Source organism: Miscanthus floridulus, chromosome 19, assembly GCF_019320115.1.
Source record: "Miscanthus floridulus cultivar M001 chromosome 19, ASM1932011v1, whole genome shotgun sequence".
Taxonomy (NCBI): domain Eukaryota; kingdom Viridiplantae; phylum Streptophyta; class Magnoliopsida; order Poales; family Poaceae; genus Miscanthus; species Miscanthus floridulus.
The window spans coordinates 116,667,829-116,686,131 of NC_089598.1; positions in this window are offsets into that span (position 1 = coordinate 116,667,829).

Genomic DNA, 18,303 nt, shown 5'->3' on the forward strand with positions numbered 1-18,303 from the left:
TTGTAGTCTTGAGAGATCACACCAACCACATTTGTGGTGTGACTGCCACCGTGTACCGGAGGGAACAAGGCTCATGGCATTTCGACCATAAGCTTGATAGTGAAGACGGCAGGGAGCATCCGAGAGAGGCTTGCCGAAAGGCACATCGGAGACCCACTTGCACGTAGGGAAGGCTCGAGGCTATCCATGGAGTTACTCGATCGGGAGCTTGGCCCTTGCAAGGGATTCCTTGTGAGGGGCTCCAACGAAGACTAGGGGGAAGCTTGTGCGCTTCTCGATACCTCGATAAAAATACCAGAGTCATCGATGGGAGTTTGCATATCTCTATCTAGCTCTTTAGCTTCCATATTTACATTGATTACATTACTCCTTTTGCGGTAGAGATAGCAATACACTAGCAAAACCGTTGTTGCACATTTAGATAGTTTATCTTTTGCATAGGTTTTGCTAGGGTTAGAAAAAGAGACCATAGTTTAGAAGTAGAATTTTAAGTTGCCTAATTCACCCCCCCCTCGCCTCTTAGGCATCATGGTCCCTTATAAGTGGTATCAGAGCCGGTTGGCTCAATTTAAACCTTTGGCTTAACCGCCGTTGAGCCGACGCCATTTAGAGTGGTTGGGATGGATACCTCTAGGCCTTCACACTTTGACAGCACTAACTTCCCCTATTATAATGCTAGAATGGCTTGCTACCTTGAGGCAGATGATTTAGGAGTTTGGAGAGTCACTCGTGACAGGATGAAACTCATTAAGAATCCCGATAAATCCACGAAGAGTGAAGAAAAGGAAATTCATTTCAATGCTAGAGCTAAAAATAGTTTGTTTGAATCATTTAGTATGGATGTGTTTAACCAAGTGTTCACTTTAAATACGGCACATGAAATTTGGTTAAAACTTCAAGAGCTCCATGACAGCACATCAAATGTCTGTGAGCAAAAACATTATCTAGCTAAACAAAATTATGATTCCTTTATAATGAATGATGATGAGCTTGTTCATGATATGTATTCTCGTTTGAATCTAATTATCAATGAGCTCCATTCAATAGGATTAACAAAGCTAGATGATGCAGACATCGTGAGGAAGATCATCTCCGTACTACCACAAAAGAAATATGCAAGCATCATCACCATCCTTCACAACATGGATGACTTGAGCACCATGACTCTAGGCATAGTCATTGGTAAGATAGTGGCATTTGAAATGTCACATAAGATGGGTCAAGTAGAAGCCTCTTCATCAAGCAAAGGCAAAGCTCTCGCATGTAGCGAGAAAAAGAAGATGAAGGGCAAGCAAGTTGAGACAAGCTCAAGCTCAAGCTTCTCAAGTGAAGATGAAGAAGAAGAAGATGAGGATGATGATGATGATGATGATAAATCAAGTGATGATGATCAATCTTCCTCCACCTCCGACCTTGATGAAGAATCAATCAAACTTATCAACAAGGTGGAGAAGATGATCCAAAGGCTCAATGTCAAGGGTGTGCCCATCCAAATCCAAGATCTCATTTTCACCAATCAAAGAAATGAGCAAAGAAAGAGAGGATGCTATGGATGCGGCGAGTTAGGGCACTTTGTAGAGTTTTGTCCAAATAAGACCACACCAAGACAAAGAAAAAGGCATGCAGGAACCAAGCCCTCACATCAATAAAGTCATGGGATGATTCTTCAAGTGAAGAATAACACCATCCCAAGAGACGAGGGCACAAGCACTCATCATCAAGCTCTTCTCGTATGTGCCTTATGGCACGAGGTATCGAAAGCTCATCCTTTAGTGAGAGTGGTAGTGATGATGAAATGCCTTCTTATGATAAAATTGTGCAACAAAATCTTAATTATACTAAAGTTTGCACTAGTCAACAAAAAGAAGCTCAAAAAATTAAAAGAAAAGCTAGATAGTTCACAAAAAGCATACAAAACTTTGCTTGAACAATATGAGAACTTTGCTAATCTCAATGTTGAACTATCTACTAAAATTGAGTAACTTAAGGCTAGTGCAACAACAAATGCATGCACAATCAATGATGAGCAACTTGCAAAAAAAAGAAAAATTAAAGGAAAAGTTAGCTAGCTCATAAGATGCTTATAAAAGTTTGTTTGCTAAAATGGAAACCATGTGCAAACATTGTGATGAGCTAACTAATAAAGTTGCTAATCTTGAAGCCGTTAGTTCAACCCCCACCAAGGCATCTAAAAAGAAAAGTTCTATCTTTAACATGTCTAAAAAGGATGCCTCTACTTCTTGTAACGATTTATGTTTAGACTCACCCTTGTGCAACCAAGTTTGTGTTGAGAAAGTTGTTGTAGATACATGCACACAAGAGGTTGCAAAGGAGAATGAGCAACTAAAGCATGAAGTAGCTCGCCTCACCAAGGACTTGACTCAAGTGAAAGGCAACACAAAGCAAGCCCAACTTCATCAAGATAACACCGTCAAGAGAGTAAAAAAGCTTGATGAAGGACAAACAGTGGTTTGCTACGTGTGCCACAAGGAAGGTCACAAGTCCTATGAGTGCAAGGTGAAGAATGGGGGAGGAGCAAAGAAGAAAGAGAAGAAGCAAACAAGCAAGCTCTCCAACACCTACACCAACAAGGTGGACAAAAAGGCCTCCACACCTTTTCTCTTGAAGAAGAAGAAAAATAACAAGGTGGTGGCCATCAAGGTGAACAAGCAAGCCAACAATGGGGTCAAACACTTTTGGGTGCCAAAGGAAATCATTTCTAATATGAAGAGCACCAAGAAGGTTTGGATCCCGAAAGGGAAGTGAGAAGTCCATTGGACTTTGGAAAATTTGGAGACTTAGCAAAGTATGAGTGTATTTCATGGGGTGCATCATGATGGTCAAAATTATTGCCAAGTGGGTTAGTGAATACTATGGACCCAAATTCCTCTTCCCATGTTAGGTAACTAGATTCAACTTCCTTCAAGTAGTATCAATTTGCATTTCGTACAAGTGGTATTTCTTATAAATTGGCATCTTTAAGCATCTAGTTACTTTTCATGTCTATGTTTGCATTTGCATGCTTATATCTTTTGTCATGCATACACTAGGTATATCTTATGGTAGGCTTGCTCGGTTTTATTCCTATTCCTTAGAGCAATCCTACATGGTTTAAATTTGTTTAGGAGCACGTCACATAGCTTGTCTTTCTATTGATTCATATAATATGTGCCAAAGTTCAAATTATAGATAATTTCTCCCGAATATCGTCTTCGAAAATGACTCTAACATTTATGTGATGTCATCTTTCAAGTGGTATTTTTTTCAAAATCAATGTATTCCACACTTGTGTGTATAAATTTAGGGGGAGGTTACTCTACAAGTTGGATGCTTTGATACTAACACCTTTTCAAGCTTATCATGTGTGTAGTAGTCTCATTGCAAGGAAAATGGAGTCCCCAGAGTTAAGCATCATACTTCAAATATCCACCATCTATTGCAAGTGGTAGAATTCAAATTGGTTTCCACATGTGGTATTTCTAAACCAATATCATCTTATTGATTTCATTTTGATATTTACATGCTTTCTCTAGGCATTATATAGATTAAATTCTCTTGTGAAATAATTTGCCAATTATGCATATGCTTTGCCTTCTACCATATGTATGCATATATTTAGAGGGAGCTTAATCTATATAATATGAGAGTCAAATTTTGTGATTTATTTCACTTTACACACAAAGGATCACAAAGTTTGACCCTCTCTTGTGCTACTAATGTCTTCCTTTTCGGTGTTTGATTCCAAAGGGGAGAATTTAGAGGACCAAAAGCAAGCATTAATTTGTAGGACCAAAAGCTAGATCATTTACAAGTGGTAATGGTCTACAAGTGGTGTCTACAAGTGGTAATGGTCCGAGAAAGGGAGGATAGTGGATTTTGGATTAGCCTATGTAATGTGGAGAATTTGTATGAAGCAAGGCTTAAATCCATAATGCCACATGGGGACGTTTGCAAGGGCAAGATAAGTTTTTAATGTGGTATTTTTTAGTTTTACATATAGTATCTTTTAACATCATATAATCTTGCCCCTTGCATTGCATCCTAGCAAGTAGGTAGTTTTTAAATTTCAAAATTCTATTATTTGCTTGCTTTGGTCGTGTTGTCATCAATCACCAAAAAGGGGGAAATTGTAAGGAAAATAGACCCTAGGCCCATTTACTTTGGATTTTGGTGTTTGATGACCAACACAACCAAGTTGGACTAATGAATTTGCAAGTGATTGTTTTGTAGTTCAATAGGACGCAAGACGTGACTTGGACGAAGGCGACGTGATGATCCGATGATCAACACCTTAAGCAAGACCTTAGTAGCACAAGAGAAGACCCAAGATATCAAGCAAAGTCCAAGCACGAAGATAGAAACCAAGCCGCATGCAAGATCACGAAAAAATGAGCTCACAAAGGTGATCGAACACTGGACCAGATGCTGGAGGAAAGTGACCGGACGCTCTAATCAAGAGGCTCGACAACAGCAGGCATCAGCAGCAGTGATCAGACACTGAGTACTAAAATCAACCGGATGCACTGATGGCACTGTTCATCATTCCAGCAACACATTCAGCATTGACCAGACGTTGGTGGCAAATTGACCGGACACAGAGCAGCAGCGTTCGATTGAGTACAGAGAGGTTCCAGAGTGGCGAAATTGCGACAGGACGCGTTCGGTGGCATGTGACCGGACGCTGGCAGCATCTGATTAGTTGATCACAACTCTAATGGTTAGGACGACTGGACACATCCGATCAAGACGTGATCAGCGTTTGGTTAGTAGCAGAAAAGCGGGATTTTGTCTCCAACGGCTACTTTCTTAGTGGAGCTTATAAAAACTACCCCCAACCAGCCAAATGAGATGAGTGGAGCTAAGGAAACATATCAAGGGTGTTGATACACCATTTTAGTGATCTCCACTTGCATAGTGCTTAGTGTTTCATTAGGTGATTAGCGTAGGTGCTTTGCAAAGTGCTTAGGTTGATTAGACCACCGCTTATGCGCTTGCTCTAGGTTTAGGCCTAGTGTTTAGTGAGGTTTGCATACCTCTTACCACTCGATGCTTGTGAGTACCATTGTTGTACATCAGAGGGGCTTGTAGTCTTGTGAGATCACACCAACCGTGTTTGTGGTGTGTCCGCCACCGTGTACCGGAGGGAACATGGCCTACGGTGTTTTGGCCAGAAGCTTGATAGTGAAGATGGCGGGGAGCATCTGGGAGAGGCTTATCGGAAGGCACGTCGGAGACCCACTTGCGCGTGGGGAAGGCCTAAGGCTATCCACGGAGTTACCCGACCGGGAGCTTGGCCCTTGCGAGGGGCTCTAACGAGGACTAGGGGGAAGCTTGCGCGCTTCTTGATACCTCGGTAAAAATACCGGAGTCGTCGATGGAAGTTTGTATATCTCTACCTTGCTCTTTAGCTTTCACATTTACATTGATTACATTACTCCTTTTGTGGTAGAGATAGCAATGCACTAGCAAAACTGTAGTTGCACATTTAGATAGTTTATCTTTTGCATAGGTTTTGCTAGGGTTAGAAAAAGATGCCATAGTTTAGAAGTATAATTTTAAGTTGCCTAATTCACCCCCTCTTAGGCATCACGGTCCCTTACACGAGCATCGTCCCCTCCTTGGCTAGGCCTTCTGTTTAGAGACTAGATCGCTCTTTCAAACTATCATTAGGTATCTGGGCCGGCCCAGGAGTTGCGCGTTGTTTGTAATGCCATCTGTTGGGACGAGCTTTTGATGGGAAGCGGGTCCTTTAGAGACCTCAGGTTTATGAACACGATAGGAGACCCCGAGCCCCCAAGCGATTCAGGTAGAATTGTTTGGGGGATTTTTGTTTTGCCAGTGGGTGCGCGCGAGCGCACCCGCTGGGTGTAGCCCCTAAGCCCCCGGGCGATTTGGGTAGAATCGTCTGGGGGATTTTTTAACTTGCCAGCGGGTGTGCACGAGCGCACCCAATTGGTGTAGCCCCCGAGCCTACATCCGATTGGTGAGTCGGTTGGAGGCTGAGTATCTTGGCACTCTTTCCTAGGGCCACAAACTCCTATCTTTCTGCCGTTCGGGGTGTTCGCCCATGTTTGTCCCGCGCGCGACCTGTGTGGTCGGTTGATTTCCTAAGTCAGCGTTGGGCGACCTAAGCCCCTGAGCCCCGTTGGGTTTGGTAGGGGTTGGTCTAGTTCCATGCGTTACCCCATCTATAGTTTCCACAACTAGAGGGGCTGAGCAAACATTGCTTGCCTCGATGGCTCAAGTGACGCGCTCGATGAGCTGACTAATGGGCGCGTTCGAGCGAGATCCGGGTCCATCGTTCATAACGGGGTCAGCATAGCCCTCATGTGGCATTCCACTGCTCCTTAACCTACCTCCCGGTAAATGCCTAGGTCATTCCGGAGACCAACTCAGGTGGTCCACTGGCCTTCCCTCGATGAAGATTCTATGGGCATGGCTCTAGGTTAGGATAGAATGAGAAGGTCGAGATGACCCTGTCTACTTCTGAGCATATCGAGCAAGGGCCACTAGGGCTCATCTACGTTTTCTCCCCTGGCTCTATTTGACGTGAGGCAGCCTTGAGCCCTTCGTGGGCCAGCCTTCAAACCCTGGTCGGTCATTGCTCATGTTGAATGAGGCAACTACCACTTTGTGACGCAACATGAAGCGTTGTGATGCATTAATTACATATTCGATGCTTTGGATGTATGGGATGAATGAATGATTATATGAATGAATGTGTGAATGCGTATATGAGAAAGGATGAATGAATGATCATGCATCAGAAAATAAAGTAAGAAGGTTTGGTAAAGTTACCTTGATGACTCGAGTGACGAGTTTGAGGAGCTCTTATAGGATATGTCCGAATGGGATCTATGTCCATCATTCGTGAAGGAGTCGGTGTAGCCCGCATGCGGCATCCCACTACCCCTTACATGTCTCTTGGCAGTCGCCTGAGCTATTTGATCAACTCAGGTAGTCTGTTGGTCTTTCCTCGACGGAGATCCTATCTATGGGCCCTTACAAACCTTGCCTAGGAAGGCGTAGGGTCGTTTGCATGCGATTGCGCCTTGTTTCCTATGCCTAGGTTGTGGTAGTGGTGGGCCCAACCTAGGCTATGTCTCGCTTTAATCGGGTGACGTTTTGTTGGGCAGGGTGCATCCCATCAGCTAGGACACATCCCATCGCATGCCTATTCGCATTTAAATAGGGGAAGGGAGAGGGTTTTCGTCCTATTCCTTTGCCTTTCTCCATCTGCCGCCTCTCCACATCCTTCCTTCTTGCCAAGTGTGCTCATGTGCTGCAGTAGTTTTTGAGAGAGAGAGAGAGGGTAAAATGAGGGAGAAGAGAACTCATAGATTTGTTCGTGAATCCAGAGCACGATGTTGAACTAGAGGCCATCCAATGTAGATGAGGTGGTGCTAGCCACCTTCACTAAGAAGGGCTTGCTTCCATTGAAGGAGGTGGTGCATTAGAGGGCTCATGTGCCAGGGGAAGCCGTTCCATGACCTCGAGCTGATGAGGTTGTCTCCTTCATCACCTTCCACGAGCATGGGCTAGGATATCCCATGCACTAGTTCTTGCGTGGGCTCTTCAATAAGTGGGGCTTGGAGCTATAGCACCTCAATCTGACTAGGGTGCTGCACGTTGCGGTTTCGTCACCGTCTACAAGGCCTTCCTCAGGATGGAGCCACACGTGGATCTATTCTGATGGATCTTCACTGGGCAAGCTCTATCAGAGGGGAAGCCACCTAGGACCACTCTGGTTGGGGCTTCACCTAGTAGAAGAAGCCAAGGCCATCGGGCTCCTACCCCACATACTCCCCTTACAACTCTAATCAGGGGTGGCATGGGGAGTGGTTCTACATTAGGTACCCAGCAAAGGCACCTTTCTTGCCGTTCACCGAAAGAAGGCCAGAGAGGTGGGAGAGCTAGTCGTGGGGCCCTCCAGTCGGTAGAACAAGATGGAGGTCATCGAGGTAGAGCTCTAGAAGCTGGTGCAGCATGACCTCGATGGGCTTTAGGTGTTCAACACCTTATTCCATCGTCGAGTCACCCCGCTGGCGAAGAGGAGGAGGCTGATGTGGAACTACTTCAGCCTAATAGATCCCTACCGTGCATCATCAGAGGAGTTGGCGAAGGATGAGGTCTAGAGCCAACTTGACCGAGTGCTACAACTAAGGGATAAGGAGTCCCTTGAAGGAAAGCTTGGACCTCTCCACTCCGCGAAGCTATCCAATTTGGTATGCTCCCCTCTTCTTATTCTATGACATTTTTTCTCTTGCTCTCTTGTATTTTGACTTTGAGTCATCCACTTCATAGGGACTCGTGGGCTATAAGTCCTAGCCACATCTTCTAAGGGGGCCGGAGGGTGTAGCTCGGCAAGCCGCCCTAAAGGAGGCAACAGTCACCAAGAAGAAGAAGAGAGCTGAGAAGGCTCAAAGGAGGCATGAGAAGGAGAAGGAGATCACCCGGTGGGTGCGGGCCAGTGAAAACCGAAGTGACATGGAGGCAGAGCTCGAGTCGAAGGAGCCCACGGAGATGGGTGGCAATGCGAGCACCTCCAAGAATGATGGAGACTAGGCGTCGTTGCGACCTCGGTGGAGCATCATGAGCCTACGGCCACGTCCATCAGTGGTGGGCAGGATGCGAAGAGGCGTGGTGATGTTCCCGCATCAAGGAAGCATGCTATGAGCTCAAACGCTGTCGTCGAGCGAGAGGCAAAGCAGGAGCGGTCACCATGCCCTTTAGAGGCGTCATTGGTACCGCACCCTCCTACTCGGAGCATGGTGGGGCGTGTCGGTCGGTCAGAGGAGCATGCCCATAGTCCTGCATCTTCGAGGTTAGCGCATGTGCGCGAGCCACAATGGGGAGATGCCCCGTTAGTTGCCCTGGTGGGTGCACTGCGAGCCAGCGGTCGTGGCCATTCACGGGCTGATCGGGAACCGGCTAGGTCAACTCCTCCCTCGATTAATACGAGGGGGCACGGGTCATGACTTTTGAGTGGTCCTCATCCAGCGGGCTCATTGCCAGTCGGTCAGGGCTTTAGGGCCCTGCCTCTTTCGTCTAGGTATGCATCTTTGTTCCTTTTCAATCTTACAGTTGAGTTCTTTGAGCGTGACTGACCTGTACTATTTTTACAGCGACCAGGGACTAACAGGACTAGGCATCGCCCCTCCTCCCGTGCGGGAGGAGTGGAGGCCCAGCCTGCAGCGAGTCGCGATGAGCGGTGGGGAAAGTAGACTGGCGGCGGTGCGACCTTCCCTTCTAGGGGTTGTGCCCTCCTGGCTAGTCACGAGTATGGTGGCGGCGGCGATGGCAGTGATCCCTATGGCGATGGTGGAGGTTGGGTTAGAGGTGACCCTTGCAATCCCTACCCCAATAGCCACTGTGGAAGAGAGGAGGGAGACCGGGCTCCCTGCCTTGGCTGGCGGAGGAACACACGACTCGCCCTCCTGGTCAGAGCTGGAGGGGTTAGGAGGAGACGTGGCCAGGCCGAAGGTAGAACATCCACCGATGGGCCACGGAGTCAAGATAGTGGAGATCCTCTGCTCTAGCAAGGCAGGTGCTAGGGTGGAGCCGTCGGCCATCCCCCTGTCGTAGGAGCTAGTGGTGGTTCGATCGTCGCTCGATGTTGCAGCGACTGGATTTTCTAGCAGGTTGGGGGTGACCCGCGAGCTAGTGTGGCCCTACCCTGTTAACCTAAGGAAGGCTTGGTTCGTCCTTTGCGACAGGGAGGAGGTGGCGCTCTGGCACTTCTTAGAGGAGAGAGGACTATCGATGGAGTCTGACCTCGCCCAAACCTAGGTGAAGCTCAAGGTGGCCTTGGAGCGGGTTGAGCTCGTCCATTAGCATGCTTGCTTCCAGTGAGACACCAAATTTTAGGGAAATAAATGATGTAACTGTTCGATGTTCTATGTGTTGGTGAGAACATTGCCGTCGTCGTCCTTCAGTTGGTAGGTGCCCAGTCGGATCACCTTGGTCACCATATAGGGTCCTTCCCATAGTGGAGAGAGTTTATGTTTCTCCTTGGTTGATTGGGTTCTCTGGAGCACGAGATCATCGACCTCGAGGATCCTCCCTCTGATTTTTCTTTCATGGTACCTATGGAGAGTTTGTTGGTAGCGAGCAGAGTGGATGATGGTCGTCTCATGAGCCTCTTTGAGTAGGTTGACTGTGTCCTGCTGAGCCTCCATGGCTCGGTCGTAGTTGAAGGCCTTCACTCTTAGGGCACCATGGTCGAGGTCAAAGGGCAACACTGCTTTAGCTCTATAGGCTAGGAAGAAGGGTGTGAACCTTATGGATCAGTTCGAGGTCATTCTTAGGCTCTAGAGGATCACTAGGACCTCTACAACCTATCGCCCGATGTACTTATTGAGTCGGTCTAAGATGCATGGCTTGAGTCCTTGGAGGACCATGCCATTGGCCCGCTCGACCTAACCATTAGTACGTGGATGTTCGACCGAGGCCCAGTCGATCCTGATGTCGTATCCATCCTAGAAGTCTAGGAACTTCTTCCTAGTGAAGTTAGTTTCATGGTCAGTGATGATGCAGTTAGAAACACCAAAACGGTACATGATATCAAGGAAGAACTTGACCGCCTCTTCCAAATGAATGTTGGTGATGGGCTTCGCCTCTATCCACTTGGTGAATTTGTCCACTGCTACGAGTAGGTGAGTGAAGCTGCTGGGCCCTTTTTGAGGGGTCCTACCATGTCGAGGCTCCAGACCATGAACGGCCAGGTGATAGGGATGATTTGAAGCTCCTATGTCGGCAAATGAGTTTGCCGAGCATAGAACTGGCATCCCTCACACCTCCGGATGACCTCCTCTGCATCTCGTAGCATGGTGGGCTAGTAAAAACCTTGGCAAAATGCTTTTCTGACCAGTGACCTTGGAGCCATGTGATGTCCACAGATTCTGGCATGGACCTCGAGGAGGGGCTATTTCCCTTGGTTGGTAGGGACGCACTTCATGAGTACTCCTGATGGACTTCGCTTGTAAAGTTTGTTATCGAATATGATGAATGTCTTGGCGCATCGAGCGATTCATTGTGCTTCAATCCTTTCTAGTGGGAGAATCTCCTTGAGGAGGTAGGCGAGTAGCAGTGCTCTCTAGTCGGTTCGATCGAGTGCTATCACGGAGGCACCAAGGTTGGAGCCCCCAAGTGCTAGGTTGGCATCAGGGTGTGTCTAGATCAAACCTTCTAGGATGCAGGTGGATGGCTCATGCAGGTCATTGATGAAGACCCCATCTAGAGACGGAGCCCGCCTGGCATCTAATTTTGTGAGAAAATAGACGGCATCATTGTCCTTTTGGGGAACATGATGTAGTTTGATCCCCTAGAATTTGTCCTCGAGCTTGAACACCTCCTAGCAGTATGCTGCCATGAGGGGCTTCCTCGAGATCAGGAAAGCCGTCCCCATCCTTGCCTACCACACCTCCTTTCTTGGCCGCTGCCTCCTTGCCCTTTCCTTCTTTCGGTCCGTCGACCTGTCGCAGAAAGTGTTTGAGGAGTTAGTTGTCCTTGTAGAGGTGCTTGATGGGGTAGGCGTGGTTGGTGCATGGACTCTCCATGAGCTTGTCAAAGTGGTCGGGCTGGCCCTGCTGGGGCTGCTTGCCTGCGTGATCGACCACGATGACCAAAGCGGAGTTGGCCGGTCAATGCTAATCCTTCTTATTCTTTTTGCCCCTTTGTGTGGAGGGGCCCTCGTCTTGGTCCTCGCACTTGGCCTTGCCCTTGTCCCAGCATCCACTAAAGACCACTCCAACCGCCTCCTCACCGGAGGCGTGGTTCATGGTGACATCGAGCAGGTCGTGGGTAGTACGGGGCTTTAGATAGCCGAGCTTATGGATCAAGGACTCACAGGTTGTCCTAGAGAGGAACGCGCTGATGACGTCCACATTAATGACATCAGGAAGGGAGTCGCAATGTTTTGAGAACCTATGAATATAATCCTATAGGGACTCATTGGGCTCCTGCTGGCAGCTCTTGAGGTCCTAGGAATTCCTAGGATGGACATACTTCCCCTAGAAATTCCCGATGAAGATTCTCTTGAGATCCACCCAGTCGTGGATGCTGTCAGGTGGGAGGAATTTGAGCCATGCTCAAACATGTTCCCCCACGCAGACGGGGAGGTATTGAATCATGAAGTGGTCATCATCCACTCCTCTAGCTCGACAGGCGAGCCGAAAGTCTTCGAGCCATATACCGGGATTCGTTTCCTCGATGTTTTTGGCGATGTTAGTAGGTGGTCAAAAGCGCTGTGGGAACAGTGCTCTCTAGATGCGATGACCAAAGGCCCATGATCCCGGGTCATCCGGGCTAGGACTCCAGTCGTTCAATCGGTGACCATGCCTGGGGTGCATTTCCCCGCTCCCCTCGATGGTCCGGCCAAGGCCCATGTCGCCTGCTCTCACCGCCCCTTGATGGACGTCATCATCACACTGGTCTTGATGCCAATTATTGATGACACTGCGAGCATCTTGGTTTGGCCTAAGGCATTCACGCATAGGTGGTCGGTGTGGAGCGGGTGCTAGGTTAGGCCATGGTGCAACTACGGCCTCCTATTCCATGCCCAGTGACTGTAGTGGTGAGCGGATGGAGCGATTTGACTAGTGCGTCCCCATTCCCCCGGTGGGGAGAGAGGCCGTGAGTCGGTGTTGTGACATGGAGCTCTCCGCCTATTGAACGGCAGCGGTTTCCACTAGCGCCCAGAGGTTTTGGTGGACCCCTACTCCTAGAGGTTGATAGGCTCTGGAAGGTCGCGCAGAAGCATTGCCGTAGAGGCGATGTTCTGGCCAACCTAAGCAAACTATGGGGGATCGTTCCCTCATTCATGATGTTGCGCTGGACCTGGCGGGCATGACCCTAGGCATCGCTTGCTAGGTTACGCATGTGTGGCGTAGCGTGTTACGCCGAGTGGGCCGATGCAGGTGGTGGCTGGCTCTGTCGCCTTTGTTGTAGCTCCTCACCGTGCTACTGTGCATGCACGAGGGCCTCCACATGAGGGTCCGGAGGGGTGTGAGTCTGTAGAGACTCTGCTACCACCGACGGCTGTCCTAGAGCGTCCTCCATAGTGCACTCCTGGGACAGAGGGTGGCTAGGTGCCATGACATCGCCGATGCTGGAGCTATCACTTTCAACCTCGTTATCCATGAGGTCGTGGAAAGAGGCGGGAGCATAGCCTGCCATCCCCATGAATTCGGATGTGAGAGGGGACAAAGTCAGCATCCTTTGGAGCCCTCGTGGGTATGTGTCCATGGGGGATGCGAGGCCATAGGGGAACCGGTTGCATGGCGGTCATGGTGGGGACAACGGGGTCCCTCTAGAGAGTCGGCGGAAGATATTAAATAGTGAGTAAAGAACAATATATATGTTACTCATAGTGGGGTTTGAGCCCAGCATGGGCTCGGAGCGAAGCATAGGCGTCTCGTCGTTGAGGTCACCAGGTGGCCCAGAGCCGATAGAGGGCGTTCCTCCTCCAACTGGCATCAGGACAAGTACCTCCTCGCGAAGGCAAAGCATGCAGAGCTGGTCGGCGACGAAGTCCATGCTTCCAAAGAGGAAGGTCTAGGACAGCTCAAAGATGGGAGGAACCCACATCTCAATAGGCAGGAGCATGGGAAGCTCCAGTGAGCTGAAGCGAGTCGTATCGCTTGAGCCTATCATGATGAAGATGGCAGAAAGGTGGGCCATCCGATGACCAAAAGCATGAATGTACGACGTCCTTGCCACAAACGACGCCAACTGTCAATGCGAAAAGTGACCAACACATAAATATTTGTAGTTTTGCCATACATTGTGATTGGATGTGGCCTAGCACTCAATGACATAGGGTTTATACTAGTTCAGGCAACATGCCCTACGTCTAGTTTGTGTTGGTCAGTGACTTTATTCTTGAGCCTAGGTGCTGGAAGTTTGTTGTGGGGTTACAAACGAGTGGGAATAAGATGGGGGTGTTAGAGGTCTGGTCAGACTTTAGACTGAAGGGCCAAGAGTGATGGGAGCTCCTACGTGTGCTAAGTATTAGAGAATGAACTCTATGTAGCTTTAGAGTTCTAGAGCCACGAAGCTGTTCGGGTGCTTAGAATGTCTAAAGCTAGCAAAGAGAGAGAGTCAGAATGACCGTCATTTGTTGGGAGAGAGCGCATCCCCTTTTATAGGTGAAGGGGATAGCCTTACAAGTTAAGAGAGAGAGAGTGTGTGCCCTAGTATTGTTGCCCATGCCATAGGGTACAAGACAGTTTGTCGGCACCCACAATATTGTTGATGCCTAGATGCATGTGGCAGGCTCCATCGTGTTCTTCTGGTATGGCAAATGTCGGCGCCTACCATACTGTAGGACAAATGCCAACGCCTACATACTGTTTGTGTTCTGACATGTCTGGGAGGCTACAAAGTACCCTTCTAGCATGGCCTGACAGTATGGTCCCGTAGGTGTGCAGGATACGGTCCTCGGTATTGCGGATGACTTGAGCACCTTACCTTATCTGCTCCGCCTAATTTCTAGGGTCCTCACCGAGTGGGCATCCCCGTCCGGTCATTCCTAGTTGGCTTTGACCACGCCAGTCAGAGAAGAGTCGTAAGCAGAGGTTCGGTGTATTTTTGGTCGAAGAAGCCGGTCAGAGTCAAAAGCGAGCGTCGTCCTCTCCTTGGCTAGGCCTTCCGGTCGGAGAAGCGGGTTGGAGTCGGAAGCGAGCATCGTCCTCTCCTTGGCCAGGCCTTCCAGTTGAAGAAGCGGGTCAGAGTCGGAAGCGAGCGTCGTCCCCTCCTTGGCCAGGCCTTTCGGTCGGAGACTAGATCGCTCTTCTAGCCTGTCGTTAGGTATCTGGGCCAGCCTAGGAGTTGTGTGTTGTTCGTAATGTCGTCTGCCGGGCCGAGCTTTTGCTGGGAAGCGAACCCTTTAGGGACCCTGGGTTTATGAACCCAACACGTGTACTGTGTACAATATGTTTCCTTCTATAATTTTTGCTCGGTTAAACTAAAAAAATGAAATATAAAAATCAAAACCCAACTCATCAATTTTTACTTTCCTATTGTTAGAAATTTAGGCAATTTTAGTACTAGTTTAATCTAGAAAAATATTATCAAAATGTTGGTGACATCAAACATGTGCACGTGTGATCTAAGTGTCAAGAACATATAGACGATACTCATTATCATGATTTTAATCGCTGAAAATAGGGCATGAACTACAACATACCCCACGGCACCAGAGCTGGTTGCGCTAGTCGACATAGCATCTGTTGGAGTAGTCATCCCGCTCAATGTAGTGCAGAGAGGTTGCGGTGCTGATCTCCCACTGCTGCCATGAACGCCAAGAAGAAGATGAGGTTGTTGTACGATCGAGCAGTCATGTAGTCGCTCCCCAAAAACCTAATCATTAGTCTTCATCCGAGCAGATGAACTCACGAACGGTGCCGATTTCGGATGCCTGCTCTCCCTATTCCCGTGCTCGCAGGAACCGGGACAGGAAGACTTGGCTGCAGTGGAAGCGTGGATGTCTAGCACGCGTAAGAGTGACAAGAGACTAAATATTGTCTTGCTTTTATCTTGTAGCTAAGGAGCAGAGCAGGCACAGCCATCCGTAGGAGATCAAGAGTCAGAAATGGAAGAAACGCTAACAGAAGAAACTCCCATCACCATGAGCAAAAACTCGCGTAACTCTCGTCATTAGCAGTACAAGCTCCTGTAACTCCTGCCATGCCATTAGGAGCAGAAACTCCTATAACTCTCTCATTTATGAATAGAAACTCCTGCACATAATTGGCTTGAATGACAAAACCAATTCATGCACCGCATGCTCATGTGGCTCATTCTTTTCTCAACTTTTCAATGTAGACAGACATGGTCCACACATATAAGTCGAGTCAGCATTTAATCAAAAATCTTGTATATGACTAAATCATATAGCGCACAATATTTAATACGAGCCTTAGAATTATTCGATTTAATTAGATAAAATATTGGGGTTGGCCCACATTAAATCTAACAATCCTCACCAAATTCTAGGACACATGTTAAATAATCTTCAATCCATAGTTCTTTGATATACCAGAGTTTCAATGGAGTCTGTTAAGTTAAACATCCGTCTAGAACAGAGGTTACACTCAGTCACAACTAAACAATGGACTATGCCTTGAATTGATAGTTTTATGTGAAGTGAATTTCACCCAAGTTCTTTTCTGGTACTAGGCTGCTACAAGCATCCCTCTGGTTGAAGCATATAAGTCACACTTTGAGGCCTCTCATGAGTATTTAGAGACTACCCACATCTCATAGACTGTGATTAGCAGTCAAACTCGTATATGTGTGTTTCTTCTAGGATGTTCTATAGGACAACATCCCTATTTAAATAAGCCACTCAGATCACATTAAGGTATAAACCAACATGCCTTATAGCATAGAAGAAACGTGCATATCAAACGATCTGGATCTTATTATAGGGGTCTCTCCATCATAGTCAACCACTAGCTTGTTTCACCATCCTACTTCATGGGATCTCAGATCACATAGGATAGGTTACCACTACGGAATGACTTCATGTGGGTCTCAAGCCCATCTCCCTCAATGCACCATCTATCACATTACATGATAGTTCCTTTGTAAACTGATCTGCTATATTCTTAGATGTATGGATATAGTTCAACACTATTACTCTAGAGTTTCTCAGTTTTCTGACAGATTTTAACTGTCTCTTCACATGCCTTGTAGACTTCATACTATCCCTAGAACTGTTCACTTTGATTATCACTGTCTGATTATCATAGTTCATGAAAATAACCAGTATTGGGTTTTGAACTACCGGTAGATCCATAAGGAGTTCATGAAGCCACTCGACCTCTACAGTGGCGGTATCTAATGCTATGAGTTCTGCTTCCATTGTTGACTTTATTAAGACAGCTTGCTTGCAAGACTTCTATGAAACAGCGTCACCTCCAAGTGAGAACACATATCCACTCGTGGCATAAATCACATCAGCATCAGATATCCAGTTTGCATCACAATACCCCTTTAGTACCCTTGGGTACCTGGTATAGTGAATGCCATAGCTCACAGTTCCTTTTAGAAAGCGCAATACCCTCTCAAGAGTACGCCAATGATCATCTCCTGGATTTGAAACAAACCGGCTGAGTTTGCTCACAACAAATGAGATGTCAGGCCTCGTTGCACTAGCTAAATATATAAGTGAACCAATAATTTGAGAGTACCTCAATTGATACCGTGCTATTCTACGATTCTAAATCAATAGCACACTTGGATCATAAGGAGTTGAAATAGGTGTGCAGTCACTATACCCAAAGCGACTTAGCACCTTTTTCACATAATGGGATTGCAAAAGCATTACCCCACCATTTCTTTCTTTCAATAGCTTTATGTTAAGAATAATATCAACCTCTCCGCCGAAGTCTTTCATTTCAAAATTATTAAACAAAAAGTCTTTCACTTTCTTAATCACATTAATATTATTTCCAAAGATTAGTATATCATCCACATATAAACATAAGATCACACATTCCCCCCACCATACTGATAATAAAACACATTTATCGGTTTTATTCACAACAAAGCCGGCTGATGTCAAAGTTCTATCGAACTTCTCATGCCACTGCTTAGGTGTTTGCTTTAGGCCATACAAAGATTTCACTAATTTACACACTTTTCCCTCTTGACCATTTGCTACAAATCTATCCGGTTGATCCATATAGATCTCTTCCTTAAGCTCCCCATTCAAGAAAGTTGTCTTAACGTCCATCTGATGAACGAGAAGACCATGTGAGGCAGCCAAGGAAAGTAACACTCGTATAGTCGTAAGACGGGTAACTGGTGAATACGTATCGAAATAATCTTTGTCTTTTTTCTAGGTATAATCCTTATCCAGAAGCCTCGCCTTGTACTTCTCAATAGTACCATTAGGCCTAAGCTTTTTCTTGAACACCCATTTACATCCCATAGGTTTACACCCATATGGACGATCAACAACCTCTCAAGTTCCATTAGACATAATAGAGTCCATTTCACTCTAAACAACTTCCTTCCATAAGTCAACGTCAAGAGATAAATATGCCTCTTCTATGGTTTTAGGAGTGTCATCCATGAGGTATATAATATAGTTTTCACCAAAGGACTTTGCAGTCCTCCATCTCTTACTCTTTCGAGTGACTATATTATTATCCTCCTCTAGACTTTCCACATGGGTTTCAACATCAGCGTGTTCTATCAATTCAAGCAACTATAGAAGTGTTATAGAATCATGACTAGAAGTGTCAGGTGTATTTTTTTATAGAAAATTCAATCTAAAAAAATGTAGCATCTCTA